Here is a 25980-nt window from a genome sequence, read left to right on the forward strand (position 1 = left end):
TCACTGCGTAGGGGGAGTCGGTGGGCGGGTCACTGCGTAGGGGGAGTCGAGTGGGCAGGTCACTGTATAGGGAGTCGGTGGGCGGGTCACTGTGTAGGGGGAGTCGGTGGGCGGGTCGCTGTGTAGTGGTAGTCGGTGGGCGGGTCACTGTGTATAGGGAGTCGGGTGGGTCACTAGAGGGTGTCGATTGGCGGGTCACTGTAGGGGGAGTCGGTGGGTGGGTCACTGTGTAGGGGGAGTCAGTGGGCAGGTCACTGTGTAGAGGGCGTCGATGCGCGGGTCACTGTATAGGGGCAGTCGGTGGGCGGGCCACTGTGTAGGGGGAGTCGATGGGCGGGCCACTGTTTCGGGGGAGTCAGGCGGGTCATTATGTAGTGGGAGTCGGTGGGCGGGTCACTGTGTAGAGGGCGTCGATGCGCGGGTCACTGTATAGGGGCAGTCGGTGGGCGGGCCACTGTGTAGGGGGAGTCGGTGGGCGGGCCACTGTGTAGGGGGAGTCGGTGGGCGGGCCACTGTGTAGGGGGAGTCGGTGGGCGGGCCGCTGTGTAGGGGGAGACGATGGGCGGGCCGCTGTGTAGGGGGAGTCGATGGGCGGGCCGCTGTGTAGGGGGAGTCGATTGGCTGGCCACTGTGTAGGGGGAGTCAGGCGGGCCACTGTGTAGGGTGAGTCGGGCGGGTCACTGTAGAGGGTGTCGATGGGCGGGTCACTGTGTAGGGGGAGTCAGGCGGGTCATTGTGTAGGGGGAGTCGGTGGGCGGGTCACTGTGTAGGGTGAGTCGGTGGGCGGGTCAGTGTGTAGGGGGTGTCGATGGGCGGATCACTATGTAGGGGGAGTCGATGGCTGAGTCACTGTGTGTAGGAAGTCGATGGCTGAGTCACTGTGTGTAGGAAGTCGGTGGGCGGGTCACTGTATATAGGGAGTCGGTGGGCGGGTCACTGTGTAGGGGGAGTCGGTGGGCGGGTCACTGTGTAGGGGGAGTCGGTGGGCGGGTCACTGTGTAGGGGGAGTCGTTGGGCGGGTCACTGTATAGGGAGTCGGTGGGCGGGTCACTGTGTAGGGAGAGTTGGTGGGCGGGTCACTGTAGGGGGAGAGTTGGTGGGCAGGTCACTGTAGGGGGTTCGGTGGGCGGATCACTGTAGGGAGAGTTGGTGGGCGGGTCACTGTCGGGGGTTCGGTGGGCGGGTCACTGTGCATAGGGAGTCAGTCGGGCCACTGTGTAGGGGGTGTCGGTGGGCGGGTCACTGTAGGGGGTGTTGGTGAGCGGGTCTATGTGTAGGGAGTGTCGGGCATGTCACTGTTGATGATGGTGGGCGGGTCAATGTGTAGAGGGAGTTGGGAGGGACACTGTGTCGGGGAAGTCGGGCGGGTCACAGGAGGTGTCGGTGGGCGGGTCACTGTGAAGGGGGAGTCGGGCGGGTCACTGTGTAGGGGGAGTTGGTGGGCGGGTCACTGTAGGGGAGTCGATGGGCGGGTCACTGTAGGGGGAATCGGTGGGCAGGTCACTGTGTAGAGGGAGTCGGTGGGCGGGTCACTGTGTGGGAGAGTCGGGCGGCAGGTCACTGTGTAGGGTGTGTCTGAGGGCGGGTCACTGTAGGGGGATTCAGTGGGCGGGTCTCTTTATGGGAAGTCGGTGGGCGGGTCACTGTGTATAGGGAGTCAGGCGGGTCACTGTAGGGGGAGTCGGGCGGCAGGTCACTGTGTAGGGGGTTTCGGTGGGCGGGTCACTGTGTAGGGGAAGTCAGGCGGGTCACTGCGTTGGGGGAGTCGATGGGCGGGTCACTGTAGGGAGAGTCGGGCGGGTCACTGTGTAGGGGCAGTCGTGCGCATCACTGTCGTGGAGTCGGGCAGGTCATTTTGTAGGGGGAGTCGGTGGGCGGGTCACTGTGTATAGGGAGTCAGGCGGGTCACTGTGTAGGGGGAGTCGGTGGGTGGGCCACTGTAGAGGGAGTCAGGCGGGTCACTGTAGGGGGAGTCGGTGGGCAGGAAATTGTGTAGTGGGAGTCGGTGGGCGGGTCACGGTGTGGGAGAGTCGGGCGGCAGGTCACTGTGTAGGGGGAGTCGGTGGGCGGGTCACTGTATAGGGAGTCAGGCGGGTCACTGTAGGGGGAGTCGGGCGGCAGGTCACTGTTGGGGGAGTCGGTGGGCGGCTCATTGTAGGGGGTGTCACTGTGGGCGGGTCACTGTGTATAGGGAGTCAGGCAGGCCACTGCGTAGGGGGAGTCGGTGGGCGGGTTGCTGTGTAGGGGGAGTCGGTGGGCGGGTCACTGTGTAGGGGGAGTCGGTGGGCGGGTCACTGTGTAGTCGGGCGTGTCACTGTTGGTGGTGTTGGTGGGCGGGTCAATGTGTAGGGGGAGTCGGGCGGGTCACTGTGTAGGGGGAGTCGATGGGCGGGCCACTGTGTAGGGGGAGTCGATGGGCGGGTCACTGTAGAGGGAGTTGGTGGGCAGGTCACTGTCAGGGGAGTCAATGGGCGGGTCACTGTATATGGAGTCGGTGGGCGGGTCATTGTAGGGGGTGTCGGTGGGCGGGTCACTGTGTAGAGGGAGTCAGGCAGGCCACTGCGTAGGGGGAGTCGGTGGGCGGGTTGCTGTGTAGGGGGAGTCGGTGGGCGGGTCACTGTGTAGGGGGAGTCGGTGGGCGGGTCACTGTGTAGAGGGAGTCGGTGGGCAGGTCACTATGTAGAGGGAGTCGGTGGGCAGGTCACTATGTAGGGGGAGTCGGTGGGTAGGTCACTGTGTAGGGGGAGTCGGTGGGCAGGTCACTATGTAGATGGAGTCGGTGGGCAGGTCACTATGTAGATGGAGTCGGTGGGCAGGTCACTATGTAGAGGGAGTCGGTGGGCAGGTCACTGTAGGGGGAGTCGGTGGGCAGGTCACTATGTAGAGGGAGTCGGTGGGCAGGTCAGTATGTAGAGGGAGTCGGTGGGCAGGTCACTGTGTAGGGGGAGTCGGTGGGCAAGTCACTTTGTTGAGAGAGTCGGTGGGCGGGTCACTGTGTAGAGGGAGTCGGTGGGCAGGTCACTATGTAGAGGGAGTCGGTGGGCAGGTCACTGTGTACGGGGAGTCGGTGGGCAGGTCACTGTGTAGGGGGAGTCAGTGGGCGGGTCACTATGTAGAGGGAGTCGGTGGGCGGGTCCCTGTGTAGGGGGAGTCGGTGGGCAGGTCACTATGTAGAGGGAGTCGGTGGGCAGGTCACTATGTAGAGGGAGTCGGTGGGCAGGTCACTATGTAGAGGGAGTCGGTGGGCAGGTCACTGTAGGGGGAGTCGGTGGGCAGGTCACTGTGTAGGGGGAGTCGGTGGGCAGGTCACTGTGTATAGGGAGTCGGTGGGCGGGTCACTGTGTATAGGGAGTCGGTGGGCAGGTCACTGTGTAGGGGGAGTCAGTGGGCAGGTCACTATGTAGAGGGAGTCGGTGGGCAGGTCACTGTGTAGGGGGAGTCGGTGGACAAGTCACTTTGTTGAGGGAGTCGGTGGGCGGGTCACTGTGTAGAGGGAGTCGGTGGGCAGGTCACTATGGAGAGAGAGTCGGTGGGCAGGTCACTATGTAGAGGGAGTCGGTGGGCAGGTCACTGTGTACGGGGAGTCGGTGGGCAGGTCACTGTGTAGGGGGAGTCAGTGGGCGGGTCACTATGTCGAGGGAGTCGGTGGGCAGGTCACTATGTAGAGGGAGTCGGTGGGCAGGTCACTGTAGGGGGAGTCGGTGGGCAGGTCACTATGTAGAGGGAGTCGGTGGGCAGGTCACTGTGTATAGGGAGTCGGTGGGCAGGTCACTGTGTAGGGGGAGTCGGTGGGCAGGTCACTATGTAGAGGGAGTCGGTGGGCAGGTCACTATGTAGAGGGAGTCGGTGGGCAGGTCACTGTAGGGGGAGTCGGTGGGCAGGTCACTATGTAGAGGGAGTCGGTGGGCGGGTCACTGTATAGGGAGTCGGTGGGCAGGTCACTATGTAGAGGGAGTCGGTGGGCAGGTCACTATGTAGAGGGAGTCGGTGGGCAGGTCACTGTGTAGGGGGAGTCGGTGGGCAGGTCACTATGTAGAGGGAGTCGGTGGGCAGGTCACTGTGTAGGGGGAGTCGGTGGACAAGTCACTTTGTTGAGGGAGTCGGTGGGCGGGTCACTGTGTAGAGGGAGTCGGTGGGCAGGTCACTATGGAGAGAGAGTCGGTGGGCAGGTCACTATGTAGAGGGAGTCGGTGGGCAGGTCACTGTGTACGGGGAGTCGGTGGGCAGGTCACTGTGTAGGGGGAGTCAGTGGGCGGGTCACTATGTCGAGGGAGTCGGTGGGCAGGTCACTATGTAGAGGGAGTCGGTGGGCAGGTCACTGTAGGGGGAGTCGGTGGGCAGGTCACTATGTAGAGGGAGTCGGTGGGCAGGTCACTGTGTATAGGGAGTCGGTGGGCAGGTCACTGTGTAGGGGGAGTCGGTGGGCAGGTCACTATGTAGAGGGAGTCTGTGGGCTGGTCCCTGTGTATATGGAGTCGGTGGGCAGGGTCCTGTGTAGGGGGAGTCGGTGAGCAGGTCACTATGTAGAGGGAGTCGGTGGGCAGGTCACTGTGTAGGGGGAGTCGGTGGGCAGGTCACTGTGTAGGGGGAGTCGGTGGGCAGGTCACTATGTAGAGGGAGTCTGTGGGCTGGTCCCTGTGTATATGGAGTCGGTGGGCAGGTCACTGTGTAGGGGGAGTCAGTGGGCGGGTCACTGTGTAGGGGGAGTCAGTGGGCGGGTCACTGTGTATAGGGAGTCGGTGGGCAGGTCACTGTGTAGGGGGACTCGGTGGGCGGGTCACTGTGTAGGGGGAGTCGGTGGGCAGGTCACTGTGTAGGGGGACTCGGTGGGCGGGTCACTGTGTAGGGGGACTCGGTGGGCGGGTCACTGTGTAGTGGGAGTCGGTGGGCAGGTCACTATGTAGAGGGAGTCGGTGGGCAGGTCACTGTAGGGGGAGTCGGTGGGCAGGTCACTATGTAGAGGGAGTCGGTGGGCGGGTCACTGTGTATAGGGAGTCGGTGGGCAGGTCACTATGTAGAGGGAGTCGGTGGGCAGGTCACTATGTAGAGGGAGTCGGTGGGCAGGTCACTGTGTAGGGGGAGTCGGTGGGCAGGTCACTATGTAGAGGGAGTCGGTGGGCAGGTCACTGTGTAGGGGGAGTCGGTGGACAAGTCACTTTGTTGAGGGAGTCGGTGGGCGGGTCACTGTGTAGAGGGAGTCGGTGGGCAGGTCACTATGGAGAGAGAGTCGGTGGGCAGGTCACTATGTAGAGGGAGTCGGTGGGCAGGTCACTGTGTACGGGGAGTCGGTGGGCAGGTCACTGTGTAGGGGGAGTCAGTGGGCGGGTCACTATGTCGAGGGAGTCGGTGGGCAGGTCACTATGTAGAGGGAGTCGGTGGGCAGGTCACTGTAGGGGGAGTCGGTGGGCAGGTCACTATGTAGAGGGAGTCGGTGGGCAGGTCACTGTGTATAGGGAGTCGGTGGGCAGGTCACTGTGTAGGGGGAGTCGGTGGGCAGGTCACTATGTAGAGGGAGTCTGTGGGCTGGTCCCTGTGTATATGGAGTCGGTGGGCAGGGTCCTGTGTAGGGGGAGTCGGTGAGCAGGTCACTATGTAGAGGGAGTCGGTGGGCAGGTCACTGTGTAGGGGGAGTCGGTGGGCAGGTCACTGTGTAGGGGGAGTCGGTGGGCAGGTCACTATGTAGAGGGAGTCTGTGGGCTGGTCCCTGTGTATATGGAGTCAGTGGGCAGGTCACTGTGTAGGGGGAGTCAGTGGGCGGGTCACTGTGTAGGGGGAGTCAGTGGGCGGGTCACTGTGTATAGGGAGTCGGTGGGCAGGTCACTGTGTAGGGGGACTCGGTGGGCGGGTCACTGTGTAGGGGGAGTCGGTGGGCAGGTCACTGTGTAGGGGGACTCGGTGGGCGGGTCACTGTGTAGGGGGACTCGGTGGGCGGGTCACTGTGTAGTGGGAGTCGGTGGGCAGGTCACTGTAGGGGAGTCGGGCAGGTCACTGTGTAGGGGGAGTCGGTGGGCAGGTCACTGTAGGGAAGTCGGTGGGCAGGTCACTGTGTAGGGGGACTCGGTGGGCGGGTCACTGTGTAAGGGGAGTCGGTGGGCGGGTCACTGTACATTGGGAGTCGGTGGGCAGGTCACTGTGTATAGGGAGTCGGTGGGCAGGTCACTATGTAGAGGGAGTCGGTGGGCAGGTCACTGTGTATAGGGAGTCGGTGGGCGGGTTCCTGTGTAGGGGGAGTCGGTGGGCGGGTCACTGTACATTGGGAGTCGGTGGGCAGGTCACTGTGTATAGGGAGTCGGTGGGCGGATTCCTGTGTAGGTGGAGTCAGTGGGCGGGTCACTGTAGGGGGAGTCGGTGGGCAGGTCACTATGTAGAGGGAGTCGGTGGGCGGGTCACTGTGTAGGGGGAGTCGGTGGGCAGGTCACTGTGTAGGGGGACTCGGTGGGCGGGTCACTGTACATTGGGAGTCGGTGGGCAGGTCACTGTGTAGGGTGAGTCGGTGGGCGAGTTCCTTTGTAGGGGGACTCGGTGGGCGGGTCACTGTACATTGGGAGTCGGTGGGCAGGTCACTGTGTAGGGGGAGTCAGTGGGCGGGTCACTGTAGGGGCAGTCGGTGGGCAGGTCACTATGTAGAGGGAGTCGGTGGGCGGGTCACTGTGTAGGGGGAGTCGGTGGGCGGGTCACTGTGTAGGGGGAGTCGGTGGGCAGGTCACTGTGTACGGGGAGTCGGTGGGCAGGTCACTATGTAGAGGGAGTCGGTGGGCAGGTCACTATGTAGAGAGAGTCGGTGGGCAGGTCACTGTGTAGGGGGAGTCGGTGGGCGGGTCACTGTGTAGGGGGAGTCGGTGGGCGGGTCACTATGTAGAGGAGTCGGTGCGCGGGTCACTGTGTATAGGGAGTTGGTGGGCAGGTCACTGTGTAGGGGGAGTCGGTGGGCAGGTCACTATGTAGAGGGAATCGGTGGGCAGGTCACTGTGTACGGGGAGTCTGTGGGCTGGTTCCTGTGTAGGGGGAGTCGATGGGCGGGTCACTGTGTAGGGAGAGTCGGTGGGCAGGTCACTATGTAGAGGGAGTCGGTGGGCAGGTCACTGTGTATAGTGAGTCGGTGGGCAGGTCAATGTGTAGGGGGAGTCGGTGGGCGGGTCACTGTGTAGAGGGAGTCGGTGGGCAGGTCACTGTGTATAGGGAGTCGGTGGGCAGGTCACTATGTAGAGGGAGTCGGTGGGCGGGTTCCTGTGTCGGGGGAGTCGGTGGGCGGGTCACTGTGTAGGGGGAGTTAGTGGGCGGGTCCCTGTGTAGGGGGAGTCGGTGGGCGGGTCACTATGTAGAGGGAGTCGGTGGGCAGGTCACTGTGTAGGGGGAGTTAGTGGGCGGGTCCCTGTGTAGAGGGAGTCGGTGGGCGCGTTCCTGTGTAGGGGAAGTCGGTGGGCAGGTCACTATGTAGAGGGAGTCTGTGGGCAGGTCACTGTGTATAGGGAGTCGGTGGGCGGGTTCCTGTGTAGGGGGAGTCGGTGGGCGGGTCACTATGTAGAGGGAGTCTGTGGGCTGGTCCTTGTGTTTCGGGAGTCGGTGGGCGGGTTCCTGTGTAGGGGGAGTCGGTGGGCAGGTCACTATGTAGAGGGAGTCAGTGGGCAGGTCACTGTGTAGGGGGAGTTAGTGGGCGGGTCCTTGTGTAGGGGGTGTCGGTGGGCAGGTCACTGTGTAGGGGGAGTCGATGGGCAGGTCCCTGTGTAGGGGGAGTCGGTGGGCAGGTCACTGTGTAGGGGGAGTCGGTGGGCAGGTCACTATGTAGAGGGAGTCCGTGGGCAGGTCACTGTGTAGAGGGAGTCGGTGGGCGGGTCACTGTGTAGGGGGAGTCGGTGGGCAGGTCACTGTAGGGGGAGTCGGTGGGCAGGTCACTGTGTATAGGGAGTCGGTGGGCGGGTCCCTGTTTAGGGGGAGTCGGTGGGCAGGTCACTGTGTATAGGGAGTCGGTGGGCGGGTCCCTGTTTAGGAGGAGTCGGTGGGCAGGTCACTGTGTATAGGGAGTCGGTGGGCGGGTTCCTGTGTAGGGAGAGTCGGTGGGCAGGTCACTGTGTAGGGGGGTCTCTGTGTACGGGGTTGTATTGTGGGGATGTCTGTGTCGCGGGAGTCTGTGGTGGGGTTGGTTCACCATGTAAGAGGAGTGCTTAATAATGAGGAGTCTGGAATAAATTGGGAACAAGTGTTCCCCTTTACTGGAAAATCACAAACCTGAGAGCACCAATTTGAGGTAATTGTAAAAATATGCAGGGGTGACTCATGGAGAAACCTTCTATTTCCCCAGCAACTCGTTTTTACTTTTATGAGTAGATCTGCAATGCAATGCCTCCAAGTGTGTTCGGAGCAGATTCAATCCAGGCTTTCAAAAAAATTATGGATCATTATTTAAGAAGGAATATTTTGCATTCTGAAAATCTGTATTTCTAAAGAAAATTCCCGGATTCCAAAATAATTCTTATTTTTCCTGAATTTTTTCATTTGAGTTTTGACAGGTTGGGTAATTTACATTGCTTCCCATATCCTTTTGCAGATATTGTGCATTGACATTAATTTGAGCAATTCCTGAGCTTGATCTGGTGATTGAAGCTGAGATCCCAAACATTACAGCTCCAGGTTGTATAGATGTTCCTGAGTGAGCAACTTTCACAGCACTGGTCCTTGCTGATGTCCACTGTACCCAAGCATTTTAAGTCTAAGGTCTCTTCCAGATTCAGCATATGAGCTCACAACAGTCACTTTCCCTGATTGAAGACATTTTAAGCTTGCAGAGCTTTAAAGTTCAGCATTGAAACATGGAAAATTATGGTACAGAAAGCGATCGTTTAGCTCAATGTTCCAGTGCTGCCAAAACTCAGTCTGTCAGCCTAGCTCTTGATATTTAGCCCCGTAGGTTACAGCACGATAAGTGAGTATGTAGGCACCTTTCATTGCATTGAGGAGTTCTACCATGACCTTTCTCTCTCCCCCATAACTTTAAGATCTCTAGGTAAAACAAATTCTCCTCAATTCCTCTGAATTCCTTCCAGCAGGTACTTTAAATCAATGCCTCCTGGTTAATAATCTGTCTTTTATGGGGAATGGGTCCTGCCTATTTGCTGTGTGAAGGTCCCTTGTAATTTTATGCAGTTCAATTAAGCATTCCCTGCGTTTCTTCTGTTTTAAAGAAGCAATCCTGACCTTTCTTTAAAGCTAAAGATCTCCATCTTAGAAACATCTTCATAAATGTCCTCTGTACCCTTTCTGTCCTTCCTGTAATACAGTGAACACAACTGGACACTTTATTGTAGCTGGAACCTAAACACTACAATATCTTCTTTATTCCCAGAGCTGAGTATAGAACCTGAACCAGTTGTTATATTCACCTTGCAATGATGCTTCATTAACTCTGTTTGTAGAACATCTCCAGACTGTACAGCAGAAGAGTTCTTTTTGAAAACCATCAATGCTGTAACCAATTGCTCCTATAATGTGTATTTTGTCAATTCTGGTTGGGTTAGAAATGTTGGCTGGGTGAGAAGTCCCTACAGTACTTTGAATCATGTCATAAGGTTTTTTTCTATCTATCTGATCAACTGATGGGCTCTGACAAGCAAGACTCCCTTAGCAATGTTCAGAATTGTATGCCTAAATATGTGCCCAAGTTGTTGAATGTGACTTGAAGTAATCGCATTCTGACCTGAGTCAATGACAAAGATTATTGTTCAAATGTCAAATACTAGGGGATGTAGGTTTGAGGTGAGAGAGGTAAATGTAAAGGAGATGTGTATGCAAGGAGAGTTTTTACATAAAGGGTAGTAGGTCCTGCAGCATTCTCCCAGGCGAGGTGGTAGAAGCAATGTTTTAGAGGCGTTTAGACAGACACTTGAACAGGCATGGAGTCAAGGGATATGGACTGTTTAGAATAGCATAATGGTTGGCACAGATATAGTGGGCTGAAGGGTCTCTTCCTGTGCTGCGCTGTTTATGTTCTACATTTTGTACATTGGGAATCATTGATCACACATTTAACGTAGATCTGTTAGTTTAATGTATAGAATAAGGTGAACAATAACATTTTAATTCGACTTTCCACTAGTAATGGTAGTGGGAGGTTCAGATGCACATCAGTCAGGAGTTTCTGATTTACTGCCAGCAGACAATGCTTGACTCATAAAATAACCTCTATTTATGTTTGTTGGCCCTTCGACAGCTGGAATGTTTTTTTTTATAAAACTGCATATGAGAGCGCCTGTGTATACAGCTACCTTGCAGAACCCACTGTATGAGCTGCGTCTCTCCTGTTTACTGCTCAAAACACCCACTACTTTTCTGCCCACACATAGTGTCACTACTTCATGTGAGAGTCGCAGCCTGCACTCCAAACACTGATTGGGCAGATGAGTCACTGTTTCATTGGTTTTATTGCATTTAATTCTGCAATGGTTTGAAAGAGAAGGCATGTATAGTACAGATGTCTGCAGTGGGTTACTAGGCTGCTGCGTAACCGTTCTTGGTTGTGTCAGAAATAATGGTATGTGGTGTTTAATATAATCCACAAGGGCTTTTTGATATTGATAGGTGGATTCATGTTTATATGTTGGATATTTCAGTGGAGGTAGCAAGGCATGATGAAGAGCACAGATAATGATGTGCACCATAAGCAAGCTGGTCAAATGCCACGTGAACTCAAGTCTTCAGGCCAAGCCACTAAAGTATCAGGAACCGTGATACTGAGAGACCGTCAAAAATCTAATAGTGGTAAGGCCATCTAACATAAATGAAAAGCTGTCATTGATCAAAATGACCAAACCGGCATTATTTGTATAAGTTATACGCAGTGATTGTCAAGACATTAAGAGAGAGGATTTAGAAGAGACAGAAAGAAAGGGTCAATGGGATGGAAGCAGAGGAGTGATTAGGAGGGATTTCATGGAAGATATTAAATGTGCTGGCAGATATTTGTGTTTTCAGGATGGTGCGGTATTCTGCATGTGGGGTCTTAGTTATAAAAATGCCAGTGTTACTCATCAAGGATTTCCAATATGATAGTTGAGATTTGTGCTTTTTCTTTTCTGATGATGCACTGTTATTTTGGATGTGCTAGATAAATTCAGCATGCAGTTGAAACGGGCTTTTCCTATTTAAAGGATAAAGTGCAGCATGTATTCTGTGTAAAAAATGATTATATTTTAGACACTCATTTTATAAACCGAGCTCCTAGAGCTCTGCTCCACCAGAGTTTGGGACATCTGTGGGTTGAAGAGGACTTTGCTGCTTGAGTGTGAGAATCCAGTTGTGGTTCGCATCAGCTCCAACAACTTAACTAAAGACTAGAAACGAGGTCAGCTAAGGGAGTATGAACAGCTAGTGAGTTAACTTTAAAAGCAAATTCTCAAAGATAATAATTTCTGGGTTTCCATTGAGCCTCAAGCAAATTGGTGTAAAATAAGATGATATAAAATTAGAGTGATTGTGTGGCTCAGAGCTTGATGTGGAAGAAATGGTCATCGTTTCATGTGGCTCTTACACTGATCCTTGGTGATGTGGGAGCTGTGCTGTTGAAATTGGCTTCACCTGAACCATGTGGCACTAGTTTTCTGATGAGTCTATAATGAGAGGGAGAGAAGGCTTTAAATGAGATAGTAGTGGGGGGGGGCGCAAGGAATAAAGTGAAGGAAGATGATGTGATAAATTAATAGGAGAGATAAGGGAGCAATGAGAGTAATGAGGATGAGCACAGCAGCAAAAGTGAAAGTGCACTGGCAAGTAAGGCTATAGATTTCAAAATTAGTAAAAAGATTGAACTAATGGCTCTGTATCTGTATGCACCAAGCACTCCTAGCAAAATGGACACTCCATTTAGTATTCTTTAATGGAATGTGCATTTTTCAGGAAGGCCAGCATTTGTGATTCACCCTTAATAGTGGTTGAACTGAGTAACCTGCTGGGCCATTTCAGACTGGACTGCCTCGCATGGGCCTGCAGGTGGGCCAGACCCAGGTTTCCTTAAAGGGTATTAATGAAACAAATGAGATCTTTTTATTTGACAATTGATAATTTCATGGTCACCATTACTGAGACAAGCTTTATTTTCCAGATTCTTACTAAGTCCATTACTTGGATGTAGATAGAAATAGCAGAGTAGGAGAGATGGCTTAGCTTTGTCTACCACTTGCTTATGCTGTTTGACATGCATGTACAGAGATCCTGTTTGATAGCTTCACCAGATTGATACCTCATTTTTAAGTATGCCTGATAGTGATCCTAGCATGCCCTCCTGCACTCTGCGTTGAATCAGGGTTGGTTCCATGGCTTGATGGTAATGGGTGAGTGGGGGATATGCCAGGCCATGAGGTTACAGGTTGTGCTGGAGTACAGTTCTGCTGCTGTTGATGGCCCACAACGCTTCATGAATGCCCAGGCTTGAGTAGCTCGATCTATTAGAAGTCTGTCCCATTTGGCACAGTGATAGTGCCACAGCACATGATGGAGATTATTCTCAGTATGAAGATGGGACTTTGTCTCAGCAAGGACTGTGCACTGGTTACTCTGACTGGTCATGAACAGATGCGTCTGTAGCTGGTAGATTGGTAAGGATGAGATCAAGTACCTTTTCCCTCTTGTTGGTGTTCTCACCATCTGTAGACCCAGTTCTCGCCGTTATGTCCTTCAGGACCTGACCACCTTGATCAGTAGTGCAGCTGCTGAGTAACTCTCCGTGGTAGACATTGAAAGTCCCCACGCAGAATACATTTTTGTACCCTTTCCACCCTCCGTGCTTCCTCCAAGTGTTGTTCAACATGGAGCAGTACCGCTTTATCAGCCAAGGGAAAGTCGTATGTTGTAATCAGCAGGAGGTTTCCTTGCCCATGTTTAACCTGATACCATGAGACTTCATGTATCTGGACTCCCAGGGCAACCCCCTCCTGATTGGATGCCATTGTGCCACCACTTCTGCTTCTGCCACCTCTGTCTTGTTGGTGGGGCAGGACATATCCAGGGATGGTGATGGTGGTTTCTGAGGCTTTGTTTTTGAAGATATGATTCCATGAGCATGACTATATTGCTTGACTAGTCGATGAGAGTGATCTCCCAATATTAGCACTAGCCCCCAGATGTTACTAAGGAATACTTTGCAGGGTTGACAGGGCTGTTTCTGCCATTGTGTTTTCTGGTGCCTCAGTTGATGCCAGGTTGTCCATGCGGTTTCATTTCCTTGTTGCTACTTCGTAGTGATTAACATAACTGAGTGGCTTGCTCAGCTATTTCAGAGGACAAATGAGAGTCACCCACATTGCTGTGGGTCTGGAGTCACATGTAAGCCAGACCAGGTGAGGATGGCAGATCTCATCATTAGCCAGGAGCTGGCGCATGTTAATTGGGAGGAGCTGTTGGCGGGCGAGTCCACATTTGACATGTGGGAATTGTTTACAGACCTGCTGCTGAGAGTTCAGGACTGGCATGTTCCAGTGAGGAGGAAGAACAAGGGTGGTAAGGTCCACCCTTGGATGACAAGGCAGGTTACGAATTTAGTCAAAAGGGAAAAAGAAGTATATGTAAGATTTAGGAAGCTAAAATCTGACAGGGCCCGTAAGAAATATGAAGAAAGCAAAAATGAACTTGAGCAGGGAATTAAGAGAGGAAGAACGGGCCATGAAAGGACCTTGGCAAGAAGGGTTAAAGAGAATCCCAAACATTCTATAAATACACTAAAAACAAGAGGATAACTAGGGACAGGATAGAACCAGAGTCAAGAGTGTGGTGCTGGAAAAGCACAACAGGCCAGGCAGCATCCGAGGAGCAGGAGAATCGATATTTCTGGCATTAGCCCTTCATCAGGAAGTCTTTAGTTTCTCCTGCAAGATAGAACCACTCAAGGATAAATGAGGGAACTTCGAGGCAGAAGATGTGGGTGAGATCCTAATTGAGTACTATGTGTCAGTATTCACCAAGGATAGTGGAATTAGTGTGGAGCATGCTAATGTGCCATGGCATTTTGATATCAAGAAAGAAGTGGTGTTGGGTTGCTTGAAGAGCATTAAGGTGGATAAGTCTCCAGGTTATTGATAGGGGCAAGAGAGGAGATTGCTGGGGTTTGGCCAAAGTCTTTGTACAGGTCATTCTTCTATAACACAATGGCTGTATTCTTGTGCAACTCTGTGTTACAGAAAAATCGCAGTTGAGATAGTGTTTGAAGTGTTGGTGATGTAATTGCGTTGGGGCCAACACATGTTTTAAAATTTCCTGCTTTAGAAACAGTGCCCCCAATTCATCAATTGCGTTAATGAAACGCATGTTACAGCAGAATGACCTGTATCCTCATTAGCCAATGGAGAGGTCCCAGATGACTGGTGAGTAGCTAATGTTTTTCCTCTATTCAAGAAGGGAAATAGGGATAATCTAGGCATCTATAGCCTGGTGAGTCTCACATCAGTGGTTGGGAAACTATTGGTGATAATTCTTAGGGATAGGATTAACATACATTTGGAAAAGTATGGCCTAATTAGAGATAGTTAGCATGGGTTTGGGCAGAGCAGATCATGTCTTACTAACTTGATTGAATTTTTCGAGGTAATAACAAAGGTGATTGATGAGGGTAGAGCAGCAGATGTTGTCTACATGGATTTTAGTAAGGCTTTTAGCAAGGTCCCCCATGGTATGCTCATTTAGAAGATTAGGATACATGGGATCCATAGTGACTTGGCTACATGGATTCAGAATTGTCTTCATGCCCGAAACGTCGATTCTCCTGTTCCCTGGATGCTGCCTGACCTGCTGCGCTTTTCCAGCAACACATTTTCAGCTCTGATCTCCAGCATCTGCAGACCTCACTTTCTCCTTCAGAATTGTCTTGCCCATAGAACGTAGAGGGTAGTGATAGAAGGGTGTTTTTCTGTCTGGAGGTCTATGCCTGGTGGTGTTCCGCAGTGATCCATACTGGATCTCTGCTGTTTGTGACATATATGTGTTGTATACGTCATTTAAATATGCCTATATATGCATATATAGTGATACATTTTCATATATAAATGTCTGGGATGAAAATGTAGATGGGTGGATGAGTTGGTTTGCAGATGATGCAAAGATCGGTGGAGTTGTGAAGAATGTAGTAGATTGTCAAAGGATACAGCAGGATATCTATTTGTTTCAGATATGGGCAGAGAAATAGTAGATGAAGTTCAAACCAGGTGAGGTGCTACACTTTGGAAATGTTAACGAAAAGTATGCAGTTAATGGCTGAACCCTTGAACAGCATTGATGGACAGAGGGATCTAAGGGTTCAAGTCTATAGCTCTTTGAAAGGGACCACACAAGTAGATACGCTGGTAAAGGTGCCATATGACATGCTTGCTGTTATTTGTCGGGGAATTGAGTACAAGAGTCAGGAAGTCATGTTGTAGTTTTGTAAGACTCTGGTTAGGCCACACGTAGAGTACTGGGTTCATTTCTGGTCGCTACATTAGATAAGCGCATGAATATGCAAGGAGTGGAGAAGTATGGAGTATGGGCAGACAGAAGAGATTAGTTTAATTTGGCATCATGTTCGGTGCAACATCATGGGCCAAAGGGCCGTTATGTGCTGAACAGTTCCAAGTTCTACCTCCTGAAGGACATTAGTGAGCCAGATCTATTTTTCTGACAAGTGTTTCATGGTCATCAGTAGACCCTTAATTCCAGGTATTTTAAACTGAATCTAAATTCCAGATGTCATGGTGATATTTGAACCCAGTTTCCCAGAACACCTGGATTAAGAGTCTAGTGATAACTGAGTTGCCTTTTCTTGATATGGTAGTCCTCATCTCCGTAAGACAGTCTAAATGCACAACTCATGAAGTAGTTTTTGGTGTTCCATTATTGCAGTCAGCTGTAACTAACTAAAGAAATGAAGGCCGCTGAGCCTGCACTGTATTTTGAATTGAAATAGCACATGTCTGCTTTTTGAGGAAATGGCTGCTAATTTATGGTCCTTACCCAAATGAGACTCCTGGACAGTTAAGCCCCTGGCATCACCTGAGCCTAAAATAATCTACACGTGATTCCATTTCTTGCTTTTATTTCAGAGTAGCTTTAATTTCTTTGCCAGGTTCGCTCTGCACCCAACATTGGTTTTGCAATTCTTAAACAGCTTCCGAGCCCAGATGTACTGAGGCCAATGTTAGCATTCCTGCTTACTAACTGTGACCCAGAGATTGCAGCTGGTGCTTTATTCTTTTCAACCTCATGGGATAATGTTACCCACTTTGTCATAAGAGGGCAGTCGTGATTTTGAGTTCATATTGTCTGAGTGAGGTTTGATGTCCACCATGCTCAGAAATCAGGAATGTTTCAGAAGCCACATATGGGATCCACTAGAAGTTTTTGCTGGGTCCCTTGAGAAGGGCGCACTGATCATTCTTTTCTCCTGATTGAAGAGAGGCTCGTGTTTGGCTGTGCAAGCATAAAGTTGAATTGCCTCCATAAGCTTTAAAATGAGCTATATAAAAACATTGCAGCTTTAATCAGGAACTTGAGATCTCTGTGCGCTTCCACTCCTGCACAGAACAACCATGCACCCACGCCTTTCTGAGATGAGCTTAAATCTGAGACCATCTGTTTGATGAGGTTTAATAGCTAAGGAAATGAAAATTACAAATGCAATAGTCGTGATGCTGTTTTGTTGTCTCGATTTCCTGAATCATTATGTACAAATTTAAAAAAAATTAAAGCCTCTTGATTCTGAATAGCCTATTAATCATGTGAGTTTTAATAATTGTTTACATTCTCCAGCAGCCTCATTGGTTATACAGCAGTTTCAACTAAAGCAAACTCATTGGGAAGATATTTGTAAAGTCAGATTAGAATATCAAATTGGAGGGATCAATAATTTCCACCAAACTGTTATAAACTTGAGGGAGGTATGATACAGCAGAACAATAGGAAGCAAATCTTTTTTTAAAATTTATTCATGAGAAATAACATAACAAGGTTTTTGTTTAGTTTGAATATTGGCACTTGGGTTTCTGTGTGCAAAGTAGTTTGTGTCCATGTTACAAATTGTTGCAATGAAATTGTTAATTTGCATGATTTCATTAGTCTCTGTGAATTACAGACATAATACTCATCATTCTTGGCTCTGTGGGTCGTCTTTTAGATTAGATTAGATTAGATTAGATTACTTACAGTGTCGAAACAGGCCCTTCGGCCCAACAAGTCCACACCGCCCTGCCGAAGCGCAACCCACCCATACCCCCTACATTCACCCTTTACCTAACACTACGGGCAATTTAGCACGGCCAATTCACCTGACCTGCACATCTTTGGACTGTGGGAGGAAACCGGAGCACCCGGAGGAAACCCACGCAGACACGGGGAGAACGTGCAAACTCCACACAGTCAGTCGCCTGAGGCGGGAATTGAACCCGGGTCTCTGGAGCTGTGAGGCAGCAGTGCTAACCATTGTGCCACCGTGCCGCCCACAAAGTCAGCCTGGAATCAGATTCTGGTCGATTCAAGCCCTAGTCAGAGTATTTGAGTGTTTGATCCATATGTATGCTTACTGAGGGAGCGCTGCCTTACTGTCTTTGGATGAAATTGAACCAAAGCCCTGTCTGCCAGCTCCAGATGGACAAAACACAAGAAAACGCAGGAGTGGAGAAACCTTCTCCTCCACCTAATATGGTCATCGACCTTAACCTCACCTTCCCACATGTTCCACTGTACTTTGATTCAAAATCTTTCTATCCCAGTATTGAATATATTCAACAATGGAGCATACATGACCATGTGAAGCAAAACATTGCAAAGAATGGTGGAGCAGTACCAGGGACCTGGGTTCACTTCAATCTTCAGACATCTATCTGGGTGGAGTTCTCCTTGTGTCTGCATGGGTTTCCTCTGGGTGCTGTAATTTCCTCCCACAATCCAATGATGGGCAGGTTCGGTGGATTGGCCATGGCAAATTGCCCATAGAGTTCGGTGATGTGCACGCTACGTGGATTAACCACGTAGGGGGAAGGTCTGGGTGGGATGCTCTTCAGACTCTCAGTATGCACTCAACGGCCTACTTCCACACTGAAGGGATCCTGTGATTCTTTGATTCTAAGATTCTTAACCCTCTGTGTAAAGAAATATGTCATACTTGTCCTCCATGATCAACTCATTATCCTCAGACTGTGGTCTCCACCTATGGCCTCTTGATTCCACGCCACCCCCAACCCCTCTCCACTTTCTCCCCTCCCCCCTCCGCACCTCCCAATCCTGTTAATCAGACTAGTGAGCCTCTGTTAAACTGTTTTTAATACAAGTATATTCTTTTTTTAATTATAATGACCAATACTGTCCATTGTACATCAACTATGGGTTCGCAACAACCCTGTAAAAATTGGGGCAAAACCACCATGATCTTACACTTCATGTTCTTTACAATAAAGGCCACCAGCCTTTCTTGTTCCTAATTGTTTGATGTTTCTGAATGCTAACTTTGTGTTCCCAATCTCCGTGCAAGTCGACATACAAAAGGGCCCCACGGAATGTTTTGAAGAAGATGTGACTGGCTCAGAGTTCTCTGACCGGTATTTAACTGGTAAAAATATCAGTACGTGAGGCCGTGCTGGGTTTGGGGGCTCATCATGCATTAGTTGCTCCATTGTGACTGACTGTACTTCTGAAGTACTTCATTAGTTGTGTAGCACTTTGGGATCCTGAATGGTTGTTAAAAATATATATGCCACTTGTTCTTTCTGTAAATTGAACCCAATCAGTAACATAGTTGTGTTGTCCATCCTTTTATTGGTTAGTGTCTAGGAAGAAATATTTACACACAAATAGAGACAAAGGCACAGGGCACAAGCACCTAGGTAAGTCTGACACGCCATCTAATGGATGGTTACTGCTTCCACATGCCTGGGATAATACCATCTACTCTGCTTCTGAGGCAAATTGCTACCAATTTCTGTTACCACTGAATTTGATATATGTGCATCAGCAACATTGTTGAAGGTAAGCTGTGTATAATTTCCCATTGGTTTAGGGAAAGGTGCTGCAACCGGAAAGGGAAGTGGTAACTTAGCAAGTTTAAAACCAAGCTTGCTTGGTCCTGTCAGGGCAGTATGGGTCCTGCAAACTGATGACAGATGATGAAAATAAGCTAACAGCAGACACAGTCAATAATTACTTTTGCTGGAAATATTGATATAAAGTTACAGCATGCCTTAGGGAAATTAATATTGAATCAGAAACTCACCAACCTTGATGAAATCAAAGTAATGGGGATGAGAAAAATAATAGCAGCACATTAATGACAAATCTCCAGGACCAGACAGTTTCTGTCTTGAAATTTTTAAAGAAAAACATGTTAACATTTGCAGAAACTCGAACTAGAATGTTCAAAAGTTCTCCCAACTTAGGAATTATTCCTTAAGGTTGCAAAGTTTCGCGTCACCCCACAAGAATGAGGGAGGTAAACCAGAGAATTATGAATCAGTGTATGAATTATGGATCTAATGTATGCCATCAGAAAATGCCAAGAGTTTATCATTGAGCATAGAGAACAACTCAAATGTTCAACTGCCCAAAGAGAGTCAGCATGGATATGTCAACCATTTGGTTCTAACTCATTCAATCAAAAGCAGGAAATGCTAGAGAACTTCAGATCTGGCAGTATTTGTGGGGAAAGAAGCAGAGTTAGCACTTCAAGTTCAATATGACCTCTTCAAGAAAGAGACTTTGACCCGAGTCATTCAGCGTTGTTCCTGTCTTCACAGATGCTAGCAGATCTGCTCAGGTTCTCCACTTCTTGTTTTTACTTCAGATTTTTGGCATCTGCAATCTTTTGCCCTTATTTGAACTTGATTGAATTTTGGTGAAGAGATAAAAATACAGGGGAATGTTTGTAGATATTACATGGAAGCATAATAACATTACAAAGAATTGCTAATAGACTGAATGAATGGACTAATCTGTAGACTTCAATAAAAACACATGAGGTCACCATTTTGGACCTGAACTGGATCATACTGAGTTTTTTCTAAATGGTGAACAGCAAGAGACAAGGGGTCCTCCGAAGGCCATGCAGTATCTTGAGCAGTTCTGGGCACCACATTCGTATGAATGATCTATTGACCTTGGAGAGAGTGCAATGTAGATTTTTCACAATGATACCTGGACTCTTGGGAGTCAAATTTCATGCAGAGAAAACGCAATTATATTCACTGGAATTGAGAATATTTAAAGCTTGACTTGATAGAAGTGCTCAAGATATTAAGAGAAACTGAGACAATGAATTAAAACAAACATTTTTAGTAGTTGGGGTGTGTGGTCCAATTATTACAGCCGCACCTTTCAGGAGTGAAATTAGGAGACCTCGGTATTTGTAAAGGCTGGAACACTCTTCCTCAATACAGAGGAACCTCGATTATTCGACAGACACAGATGGGGAGTATTTCATTCAGTTAATCGAATGCCAGATAACATCGTTAGCCACGCTTCGGGGGCTTACGATCTTGTCTGGATAATCTGAAATTCTGTTCATCAAATGCCAGCTAATCGAGGTTCCTCTGTATAGCACTGATGCTATAGATCAGTTGTTAATTTTTACATCTGATATTGATGAGTTCTCTTATTTATTATTATTTACAAAGGATGTGAGCATCACTGGCAAGGCCAGCATTTGTTGCTCATCCCCTGTTGTTTTTGAGGACTTGATGGTGAGCCACTGATTTGAAATACAGTCAGTCAAAGCTATTAAGGGATATGGTTTAGAGGTGGTATATGGTGTTAGATTAAGGATCAGCCATAGTCTTATCAAATACTGGAAAAGGTTGAGATGCTAAGTAGCCTACTCCTGTTTGTATGTTGCTGTATGAATCTCTGTTGGATAAACTACAGCAGACTATACTCTGCCCAGATCATGAGTTTGCATTTACTGAACAATCCTGAGAATTCTATAGAATTTCCACCATCACCTTGCAGGTATATGGGATTATTGTAGTTTGGTGTTTGTTGGTCAGCATAGACATGGTGGACTGAAGGGTCTGTTTCCATGCTGTATGACAATGTGACATCCCAGGGATTGAGAACAGGCTGGTCAGTACTTCTGCCATACTTATCCATCCTGTTCTCAATCCCTGTAGACAGAGTTGGCCAAATGGATTCCTATGCCACAAAAGTGTTATGATTGGTTGATTGTTCTATATCTGACCGATTGCTTTTTGTAGAATCATCAATTTTGAAGTCTTAATGTGTTTCTGACAACTGTAGCTTGTTGTAACTAATCCTCTGCTGAAGAGCTCGACTCTAGTTGTAATAGAGAGGGAAACCATGTGGCTTTTTCCCGAATGTAGAAGTGTCTGATCGTGATTGCGAAATGTTTTGCCAAAGCATTAAAATCCCCAATTATCAATAATTTACAGCGTACATAAATTCAAGACCATATCACATGGGGAAATCCATTTTCATTGGCACTGTAATCATTAGATTAATTTAAGTGAATGTAGTGGGGACCACAATTACCTAAATTTCACAACCAAGTGTTAATAAGGCTGCATTAATAAACAGAAACCATAGAGACGGTCTATGAATAACTCGCTTGATTTTGTGTTACACCAAGAAATCTGAGCCAAGAAACAGCACTTAACGCAGTTGGAACCACTTGAGATTTGTATGCAGAATTAAAACGTGAAGACCAGTCTGCCTCTTGGATTTCTACCATATCTCCCCATCAGTTCAGATAAACACTTGAAATAAAAGCTTGAGATCTGAAATAAAAGCAGAAGTTGCAGAAGTACACAGCAGGTTCATCAGAATATGAAAAGATAAGGCAGCTACTGGTTCAGGGTGGAGAATCTTGCTTCAGAATCTAATATGTCAAATGAAACCTTCCCCAACATTCTTTGTAGTCAGCGCAAATATAATGTGGGTTGGATGATTATTTGTTGAATCCCTGATGTTGGCAAGAGCACTTGCTCACTGAATATTAATGAAAAATCTCTCCAGTCAAATGAATCCCTTGGAACATTGAATCATGTGCTGGGTGCACGATGTCTGCACAGAGACTTACTCTGCTGAGCAGCTCAGAGCTTGCATAAAGGATTTGGGAGCTGCCTTTAATTGTGAGCATTTCAGATACAGGCAGGGATCCACTCTCTTCTCCCCGTGCCCCCCAATGCAATTTTCATTGACAATAGGTTAAATTTTATTCCCAACAAAAGATGGATGGGATCCATTCACTTGTTAACATTTTAAAAAATCTGAAATCTCTTCCCAACCCACTTCCAACCTGTCCATTTCCATGTTTAACATTGGCACAACCAAGGTGGGCAGCTAACGCACTTCCATGAGGTGGGTTTGTCATTTTAATGAGGCCAGCATTCCCTGTTTCAATCTACTTGGCAGCTTTTTGCACAAACTGCCCTGGTTTCCAAAACCTAGCAGCTGAAGGTAGATGAGAGCAATCTTAACAAGCATGGCCTGAGAGCCTGGAGGAGGCATGTTCCTTTGCCCATTCCCAAGCCACTGCCTCATTCCACACCTTATCCCCACAATACAAAGACCCTCAATATCCAGCATCCCTGCTCCAGGAACTGCCACCCAGTTGGAAACCAAATCTGTCAGTCACACTGATGACTGGATAGGGAACCTGTCAAGAGTAGTAGATTCACGCTGTGCAGTTAAAACATGCGACGATGCTCAGAGTTCACAGGTCTTTTTTGGCCGAGTCCCAGCTCTAACAATATTGAGGTAAGTGCAACTTTTAATGCCCAGGCCAATATCAAGAAAAATAAATCTTTGTTAGAAAGTGCATTCTCTGCTGTTGCCCCTTTTCAGATTCTGACAGTCAGCCGCTTTCTGAACTGGAAAAGAGGAAGAGAGTGCAACTGATACTGTTGCTTGTCTAAAATGTTAAAATTGAGCATGGAACATTCATTTCTGGAAAAGGACTTATGTTCTGGGATGACAAATGAAAAAAACTGGGGGACTGATGTGCTCCATTTTCAGACTCGCGTTAGCAAGTATCAAGAGGAATGCAGTGGAAGCTATGGGGGATGTTAGAAGGGGTTTATCAGAATGTCATAGCTATACTCTGAAGTCAATGATGATGACATTTGCTTGCGGAGACAACAGGCAGAGTCCTAATGAACTTTCCACGTTCTTGAATCTTTGTAAGGTTTTCTGCTGGTAGCTTACAACCATATGGCCTTAGCATATAATTCACCATCTTTCAAATCTCTTCCCCCCTCCCCCCCCCCTCCTCCCCCACCTCATCCCAGGTCCAACCCTCCCCCTCTACCACATCCCCTTGATCTGATCTAACCTGTACATCTTCCTTCCCACTGACCAATCACAATCACCTACCTGCATCAATGCATCACCATCCCATCTTCCTTACCTACAGCCACATTTATTTCTCAGCCCCCTTCCCCAGTTCCCCAGTCCTGATGAAAGGTTACGACCTGAAACATCGACTCCCCTGCTCCTCTAATGCTGCTTGACCTGCTGCGCTTTTTCCAGCTCCACACTTTATCAACTCCTCCTTTCTGCTGTAGTTGTTAATCATGGGCACTGTTGGAGATTATTGACTGAGAGCCAACTCTTAACTGAAGTACTGGTTTTGCAGAGCTAGGATTATTAGGTGGTTTCCCCCATCCCCATCACCATTGATCACTGAAAACAGTTATTGATCAGATTGCCTCAAAATCAGCAGGTATAAAGGGCATGACATTTATTTAAATATTCCATTTGGTTGACCTAAGATGATGCTGTGTTTTATCTACTGGTCCGTAAGGCAGCCTTTAGAATTAATTACTGGCTAACCCATCTTGACTTTGGAAAACTATGGGACAAATCGTCTCATTGTTGTGCAGCGTAGCTGCTGTGACAAGCGGTTTGTTTTGAGAGTATCTGTAAAAGATTAGGAGGTAAAACCATCATGAAAAGAGAGCGGTCTTCACAAAGTTTATCAGGCCTTCAAGTTCTTAGAGGCCATAGTTGTTTTATGATCCTTTTTACCTTATTTTGAAAGATGTTATTCTGAAGATACTGTATAAGGACTTCAATGATTGACCATTTCAACCCACCCTCCCTAGAAATTTATTATTTATTATTGCTTTGTTGATGGGGCCATGTTAACAGAATCCAGGCCAGCTGATGAGATAGAAACACAATTTTTCATTGTGAGTTTATTGACTTCCTCAGTCTTACAGCTATGCTGACACATGTCAGTGTTACAACTGATCTCTATTTGTACCTGGTCAAAGATATAGAACATAGAACATTACAGCTTACTACAGGCCCTTCGGCCCTCAATGGTGCGCCGACCTGTCATACCAATCTGAAGGCCATCCAACCTGCACAATTCCATGTATGTCCATAGGATTGTCCAATGACGACTTAAATGTACTTAAAGCTGGCGAATCTACTACCATTGCAGGCAAAGCATTCCATACCCTTACTACTCTCTGAGTAAAGAAACTACCTCTGACATCTGTCCTATATCACCCTCAATTTAAAGCTATGCCCCCTTGTGCTTGCCGTCCCCATACTTGGAAAAAGTCTCTCCCTGGTAAAAACAATGACTGCAGATGCTGGAAACCAGATTCTGGATTAGTGGTGCTGGAAGAGCACAGCAGTTCAGGCAGCATCCAAGGAGCTTCGAAATCGACGTTTCGGATAAAAGCCCTGTCCACCCTATCTAACCCTCTGATTATCTTATATGTCTCTATTAAGTCACCTCTCAACTTTCTTCTCTCTAGCGAAAACAGCCTCAAGTCCCTCAGCCTTTCCTCGTAAGACCTTCCCTCCGTACCAGGCAACATCCTAGTAAATCTCCTCTGCACCCTTTCCAAAGTTTCCACATCCTTCTTATAATGCGGTGACCAGAACTGTACACAATACTCCAAGTGCGGTCGCACCAGAGTTTTGTACAGCTGTAGCATAACTTCATGGTTCCGGAACTCGATCCCTCCATTAATAAAAGCTAAAACACTGTCTGCCTTCTTAACAACCCTGCCAACCTGGGTGGCAACTTTCAAGGATCTGTGTACTTGGACACCAAGATCACTCTGCTCATCTACACTACCAAGAATCTTACCATTAGCCCAGTACTTTGCATACCAGTTACTCCGACCAAAGTGAATCACCTCACACTTGTCCGCATTAAACTCCATTTGCCACCTCTCAGCCCAGCTCTGCAGCTTATCTATGTCTCTCTGTAACCTACTACATCCTTCATCACTGTCCACAACTCCACCGACCTTCGTGCCATCTGCAAATTTACTAACCCAACCTTCTACGCCCTCATCCAGGTCGTTTATAAAAATGACGAACAGCAGTAGACCCAACACCGACCCTTGCGGTACACTGCTGGTAACTGGACTCCAGGATGAACATTTCCCATCAACCACCACCCTCTGTCTTCTTTCAGCAAGCCAATTACTGATCCAAACTGCTATATCTCCCATAATCCCATTCCTCTGCATTTTGTATAATAGCCTACTGTGGGGAACCTTAGCGAACGCTTTGCTGAAATCCATATACACCACATCAACCGGTTTACTCTCATCTACCTATTAGGTCAAAGATGTTTAGTATGCACCACCTGCTTGTTTTACAGGGACGTTAACAATGTAATTGACCAGATATTAACAGACAGATTTAACATTGGCAGAACTGTTTGTTTGTGATCAGTTGATATATCTGGGCACATGCCATTGCATGTAGATTACTATGAAACTTGTAAACTTAGGAAAGCGGAATTCTGAAGGGGAATGCACGCAAGTAGGGTTCTTGGGAGTGTTGCCGAACAAAGAGACAAAATGGTGCAGTTTCATAGTTCATTGAAGGTGGAGTTGCAAGTTGACAGGGTAGTGAAGAAGGTATTTGGTATGCTTGTCTTTATTGGTCAGTGCGTTGAGTATAGGAATTGGGAGGTCATGTTGTGACTGTACAAGACATTGATTAGGTTATCTTTGGAATGCTGCATTCACTTCTGGTCTCCCTTCAAAAGAAAGG

The 25980-nt window shown here is 48.5% G+C and overlaps 1 protein-coding gene across 5 annotated transcripts in view; it reads left to right on the forward strand.

Moving 5' to 3' along the window:
• The window catches only part of cabin1 (calcineurin binding protein 1), a 513604-nt gene that overhangs the window by 445436 nt on the left and 42188 nt on the right, over positions 1 to 25980 (forward strand). The window lies entirely within an intron of this gene.

The sequence above is a fragment of the Chiloscyllium plagiosum genome, unplaced genomic scaffold (assembly GCF_037043375.1).
Source record: "Chiloscyllium plagiosum isolate Xiang-an unplaced genomic scaffold, Cpla_swu_hap1 HiC_scaffold_24, whole genome shotgun sequence".
Taxonomy (NCBI): domain Eukaryota; kingdom Metazoa; phylum Chordata; class Chondrichthyes; order Orectolobiformes; family Hemiscylliidae; genus Chiloscyllium; species Chiloscyllium plagiosum.